This window comes from Mytilus galloprovincialis, chromosome 8 (assembly GCF_965363235.1).
Source record: "Mytilus galloprovincialis chromosome 8, xbMytGall1.hap1.1, whole genome shotgun sequence".
NCBI lineage: Eukaryota > Metazoa > Mollusca > Bivalvia > Mytilida > Mytilidae > Mytilus > Mytilus galloprovincialis.
The window spans coordinates 63,045,882-63,052,803 of record NC_134845.1 but is presented as its reverse complement, the minus strand read 5'-3'; the positions used below and the strand labels follow the sequence as shown (position 1 = coordinate 63,052,803).

At 30.4% G+C, this 6,922-nt stretch overlaps 1 long non-coding RNA gene across 1 annotated transcript; it reads right to left on the bottom strand.

The window, feature by feature from the left end:
- Positions 1-1,525: 1,525 nt before the first annotated feature.
- On the bottom strand, positions 1,526-6,239 carry LOC143042352 (uncharacterized). The gene is made up of 3 exons (XR_012967953.1): positions 5,749-6,239; positions 4,422-4,492; positions 1,526-2,716 (listed from the first exon to the last, which is right to left on the bottom strand). It is a non-coding gene; the product is annotated as an uncharacterized LOC143042352 (long non-coding RNA).
- Positions 6,240-6,922: the final 683 nt, after the last annotated feature.

Genomic DNA, 6,922 nt, shown 5'->3' with positions numbered 1-6,922 from the left:
GGTTTGGGCTATGCTCATTGTTGAAGGCCGTACAGTGAACTATAGTTGATAATTTCTGTGTCATTTTGGTCTAATGTGGAGTGTTGTCTCATTGGCAATCATACCACATCTTCGTTTTTACGCAAGCGCTAACACGGTGATTTCATCCCGTCGAACCAAGATCCATCTTCAAACATACGGACATAAAGCAGTTAAAAGGTAGAACGTATAAAAAACAAGTAAGGAACAAATGCGTATCGAACATGAAGTAAAAGGATCGGTTGAGCACAAACACATATAAATAGGTCATAAAAAGATCGTTTTACCTCAACCAATTCAGAACTATTACCATATGTAAGACTATTAACAACTAGATTTGTAATTGCTAGCAATAACGGAAGGCACCCCTTCCCCCTATTACCTGGTGAGCGGCAGCCATTTTGACAATTCCAAAGTCAAAGAGAGCATCTACAGATGTCTAGTAACATTTTTGCAAAGTTTTATTAAGTTTGAACATTTTGAATTTTTGATATTTTTGCTGTTTCCATGGTTACGGCGGCCATTTTGAAAATTCTAACTTCAAAATCCAACTCTGCCTATGCCAGTTACCATTCCTGTAAAGTTTCATCCAGTTTGCGGAAAATTCTTATTTTTGAAATTTTTGACCTTTTTGCATTGTTTCCATGGTAACAAGACCTATTTTGGAAATTCCAACTCCAATGTTGCTCATCATTACTGTGAAGTTTCATGAAGTTTTGAGCATTTTTAGAATTTTGAAAATTTTGGTGTAGTTTCCATGGCAACATAGTAGTTCCAATGATCGTCAAAATCATCCAACACCTGTATATAGTGGGCACCTACATTGTTTTAAAATATGATGATTCTAAGTTGAAGCATATCCAAACAGTTCACCTAAAACCAAAAACTCATTTTTTTCACAATTGTGCCGTTTCCATGGTAACGGCAGCCATATTAAACTATTCCATGCCATAATTAAAAAGGGGGAAGGATATTAAAAATCAAATAGGTAACGAATAGGGAATAGGGAATAGGTAACGAATAGGGAATAGGGAATAGGTAACGAATAGGCAACGAATAGGGAATAGGGAATAGGTAACGAATAGGCAACGAATAGGGAATAGGGAATAGGTAACGAATAGGTAACGAATAGGGAATAGGGAATAGGTAACGAATAGGGAATAGGGAATAGGTAACGAATAGGCAACGAATAGGGAATAGGGAATAGGTAACGAATAGGGAATAGGGAATAGGTAACCAACTTGACGCCCATACAATAGTAAGCATTAGGCTTTAAAAAGGGGGGGGGGGGGAGCTGCCAAAGACAATTTTTTTTTTTTGTAATTTTTTTTATTCCAAATTCCTATAGTACACTTGTCCCTGTTACTTTAAAGAGTAAAATCCATTCATTTCTTCCTAGTAATCCCATTTTTGGTTATTGCAGCTTGCTAATTACTAAAGTTGTATTCTGGTTACTGAAAAATGATATATAATTCAATGTCAAGTTCATCATAAAATTATTGAAAAATCTTAAGTATTGACATTCAGAAGTTGTGTCTGACAGGTAAACAAAATTAAGACACGTTGCAACCTTTCACTGGAATGCTGGTTACCATATAAGTCATTTTGATCATGAGTACCTGAGACAGTGTGGATAAAATCTGAATTTCTATTGTACAAAGGGAGATAATCCAATAAAAATGCAGATTTTTAAAACCTTAAAATTGCATGTACATATTAATTTAAACTAACATACACTTCATCAATTTAATAAAATATAAACATATCTCTATTTGGTTATCTGGAGAGAGAGTTAATAGTGCATTTGAGCATATACTATTGGTTTGCTTTTGTTGTAGTACTTTCTAAAATTCTCCTAAAAAATGTCTAAATTTATAAATTCTCTTTTAGCATTAATAAATTTTTAAATATCTCAATCTGTATAAATGATCATAAATGTTATTATTTTTTATAGCATTAGTATTATATTTAACAATCAATGAAGATGACACAATAACACTATATGGTGCTTACATGCAAGAATAAGATTATTATAAACATACATAAAAGTTAATTCGAATTGACTCTAGCAGCATAAGACAATTGTTGCATTTATAGGTATATGGAATTTAGGGAAGTATTAAATTGTTTCCATACTATCTTATAAGAATTTGCATACATGTAACTACATGAACTATGAAAGGTAATTTAACTAATAATTCAATCCATAAAACTAGTTAGTCAATCTAAGAAACAATTTCTGACAAATGAAAATATTATTATGTTTATCAAATGGCCAAGTACATTCGTAATCTTTGTGATTGTCTTCAATACTGATGACCTTTTAATACAGAAGTAATTTTAGACTTCTTATTCGCTGATAAGAAAGCTTTGTTGATGGTGAGACAGTGAGAACATTCTATTTCCTAGCAAATATCTCTCTCTTCTCAATTGTGTTGACTTGGTGGTTTTCAAGACTTCAGCGAGATTCACATTGCCGTTTTTTTTTCCTTTTTTTCAAAGCACTTTATTTTTATTTGAGCTTGCAATTTTTTAACATCAACAGGAAAAATCCAAGAAGTCACAGATCAGAGCCTTATTCAAGTATCAGTAATATTATCTAAGTTTTTCTTCATCATAAACATGTTTATCAACAAAAATGTGTCTCGGCAATCAGTCTCCTTTCATGAACTCCAGTTATTTTTGGATCACCAAATGTCTGTAAAAATAATAAGAAAACAATTGTTATCCATTAAATGATTGAAATTTCCTAAAAAAGAAATTACTTATTAACTTGGTCTTAGTGTAAAATGTGTTTCGATTATCACAACTCTGACATTCCAGTACATAGAATAAGAAATAGTATACTAGCTAAAAATGGACCTAAATTAGATTTTTTTCTTATTCCAAGCTGCAGCAAACTTAATTTTAATGAAGTTAATTTTGCAGATTTCATCTTGTATTTATGACGTTATGACAATACAAAAATAGGGAGATGAGTATTGATTGCAAATGAGACAAATATCCACAAAAGTTCAAATGAAATGAATGTAATGCCTCTGTACAACCTTCAATAATGAGAATAAAACAGCTCAAGGGTACATTCTATTACAAATGCATAGATTGCACCTTCATGATCATCAGGTTGGGGGTGGACACTATATAGACACTACATTCAAACTTGATTCACATGATACAGTTCAGAATTTGGATTGTGATAAATTATTAGACATATCATACATGTAGGTTTCTGACACAGAATAAATGTGGTAAACGAACTGATGACTTTGAAATTGGACTTGTACCAATATCCAAAATCTAAAAGTCTAAAAGACATGATTAGACCCCAATTTGAATCAACTTGAAAACTGAGCCCAAATCATAAATCTAAACATGCTAAATGCATGATAACATTTAGCACAGACAAAAAAATTCAATAATATTTTAATAAACTAACAAAGGTTTTTTTGCCCCCGTGATCTTTTTTGCAATTTGAAAACGAATATTAAAAATCTAAACATAAAAGAAGTATTTAACCCAAAAAAGTACAATACACCATTTAATTTTGCATAATATCAAAGAACACCAATTATTCAATTGTTTTATGAAATCAAGTTTAACTTTGGACCCTTTTGACCCTATAGCTGATATAGACCAATTTAAAAACAAGCCAAAACATTTGAAATTGGTAAAACAATAAGCATTTGAAACAAATATATAATTAATTTTACAGCTGATTTCCTACGGCATGTAAATCTAAGACTTCTGTTAGCTTGCATGGTTTGTTTGTATATTGTACAATTGCAATTGACATAACGTCTAATCAAATTTAAAAGTACTCCATAAAGGTTCAAATATGCCTATATTTATTGTTTGAAGATATCAACCTTAATTACAAAGCTTGAATCAATATTTATACAAACAGAGCAAGCAAACCTACCAAAGTTTTACTCTACACGCATTAGGAAAATAGCTGTAAGAATGGTAAAAGTGTTTTTTCAAAAATGAAAAATACAAATGTAGTCTTCAGGTTTACCATAAATGCATGTTTACTATAAATGAGGATCTGTCAAGCTGACAAGAACGCATATTTTTTTCTAGGTTTAATTCTTATAAAGAGAACAATTCCAATGATGAGTAATTTTGTTGTGTAAATTGTACTGATATGGCCCTTAATTGATCATAAAATAATAATTTGAGTGTTCTGTGTGTTAATTTTACTTTTTGTTTACCAGATTGAACTTTTAAAATTGAAGGGTCAATCACAGTACAATAATAAATGTAACTGGTCAATTTCCAATTTCTATATATGATTATATTTCACAAATGATGCCACAACTCGGGTCTTATTTGCTGTCTATTTAGTAGTCTCTTGTTATGACTTGTTTGATTCAATTTTTTTATCAATTATATCATATATTTACCTATATGATCTCCTATCATATCTGCTTTCATTTTAACATTATTTTCGTGCTTTTCCATCTTCAACATTAACCTGTTGATAAGAAATAAAATATTGTATATTTGTACATTTGCATGATCAGTACAGTGAGTTACATCTACATGTACATTGTACATTAAGTTGGCTTAACATAATGCATTGGTTCATTGTCATTGAAAAAAAAAAGTTTTGTAGATATGATAATTAATTTGTGTAAATGTCATAAATGCTATGATATCAATCACATCATCAAGTAATTCATTTCTTCGGTATTGTTACAAAAAATGTATTTTGAATTTTTTTTATCTGAGTAATCTGTAATGTTATAATCTCATGTTGCCCCTTCTGGGCCCTTTAATTTGGAATACATTTGTAAGCATATTCTATTCAGATTCTATTTTATTAACGATAGAAGTAAAGACATTTACAAGTTCTCTTTCCATGTTTATAACTGTGATACATGACCTGCACTAAGGAAATGTCAAGAAAAAGTCTCATAGTAACCAATTTTTAGAGAGAAAAAAAAACAGCTAATAGTCTGTAAAACAATTTTTTGTCAGAGTTTGAGAACCATATATTGTATCAATCTAGCTGCATTGTACAATGTACATGTATTACTGGTAAAGGAATGAGTAAAGACAGGAAATTCACAATTCTTTGGGAGCTATATTGTGACTTTAACAGTGCTTAATCAAAACCTGTCACAAAAATCCTTAGGGTAGGGATAAAAATAAAGGTAGGGAAGGGTAGTGCGGTTAACACACATACTTTTTAGTTGACATAAATGTACAGTAGTTTTCGTATGTTTATGTAATTTATGCATGTTTCTCGTTTCTCCTTTTTTTATATAGATTTGAACATGTTGAAGCAACCATTATTTTTAAATTAGGAGAAAAAAAACAGAGTCAGACAGTTGACTCTATTGACAATTTGGCAAACAAACTCAGGGCGAACAGACCTGATACCGGAGGGCTTTGTAATAGATTATATATTTTATCATGATTATTATAGATCTCTTGAGAGACGGAGAGAGAAAAAAGTGTTTCTATTAAAATTTAGAAGGCAAACACATAAATCTTTTAGTTTCAGAAGAATTTTAAATCATTATAAATGTATGTCAATAAAAATTAAATCAGTGTTTACTTCAAGAAAATTATGTAAAATAAAATACCCCCCTTTTTTTTCCCCAAAGAGAAATGGTCTATGCTCTTCTTCCTATATTTATGATTTAATGTGATGTTTGTATAGTAGGTCTTTTTATGGTGTCAAATTGTTTTTTTCTAACCACACATTTTTTTTAACAAACTTACCAGAACCAACTGAAACTGAAAGTTTTGCTTTGGAATTTCCGTTGCTAGATTTTGGAAGGGTCACGAAAGGATGGCAGCAACTCATTTTGTCTTCTTGTCTACTGCAATCCAACTCCTGTCCATGTTTGCAGCATATGCCTATTTTTAAAATGTGAGTCTGAAACCTAGACATCATAGTGATAGTCTAGCCTCATGACTCATGTCTAGACTATCTGATCAGGATCAGACTTATCCCAGTGGCAGTGGGAATGTCTTTGCCACATGGTTTGCTATGTCTTTGTTACACTCTTTCAATAAAAATAAGTTCTTGGTTACACCATATTCATCAAAAATACCATTATTTCCTATCCTTCTGCACATTTGTTGATTTCCCTCCTTCTGATATTGACACTAAATCGACCTTTTATTGTGAAGAGTTTTACAAAGGGAGATAATTTTAGCTATATTTTTCAGTTTTTCATCTTTTATTCAAATAACCTTATATCAATTTGCAACCAAAATCCCGTTAAGGAATACTAGTTTGTAGTGAACCATAACGTTTAACAAAATATTTTTTTCATTTTGAGTGACTTTTGAGGTTTTATGGACATTTTCAGTACAGGCTGAATTCAAATTTAAAAAAAACACAATTATGTCAATAAAAATAAAAACAAAAATAAAGGTCGAAATAAGATCCAAATTACAGTTTATTTTAGTAGAAAGTCTGAATTTTTAGGCCAAACAAATTTTTTTGCCATATAATACTTTGAACTATTCAATAAAAAAAAAACCAAAAATGTCAATTTTCAACAAAATTTTCCAGCAAATTTGGTACTAAACTAGAATTGCCCTGTATTCACATAATTTGAGATAAATTGTCATTTTTTAACCATAGAACTATTAGATGTACTTAATACTTTACCAGGAACCCAAAATCAGCTGAAAATTCCACAACCCCTTTCATAATTTTTTTTTGATTTTGCATGGTTTTCTCGTAGACATCCATTTAATTAGTAGAGATATCTTATTAACTTATAGAGATATCTTATAAACTAATAGAGATATCTTATAAACTAATAGAGATATCTTATAAACTTTTAGAGATATCTTATTAACTTATAGAGATATATTATTAACTTATAGAGATATCTTATAAACTAATAGAGATATCTTATAAACTTTTAGAGATATCTTA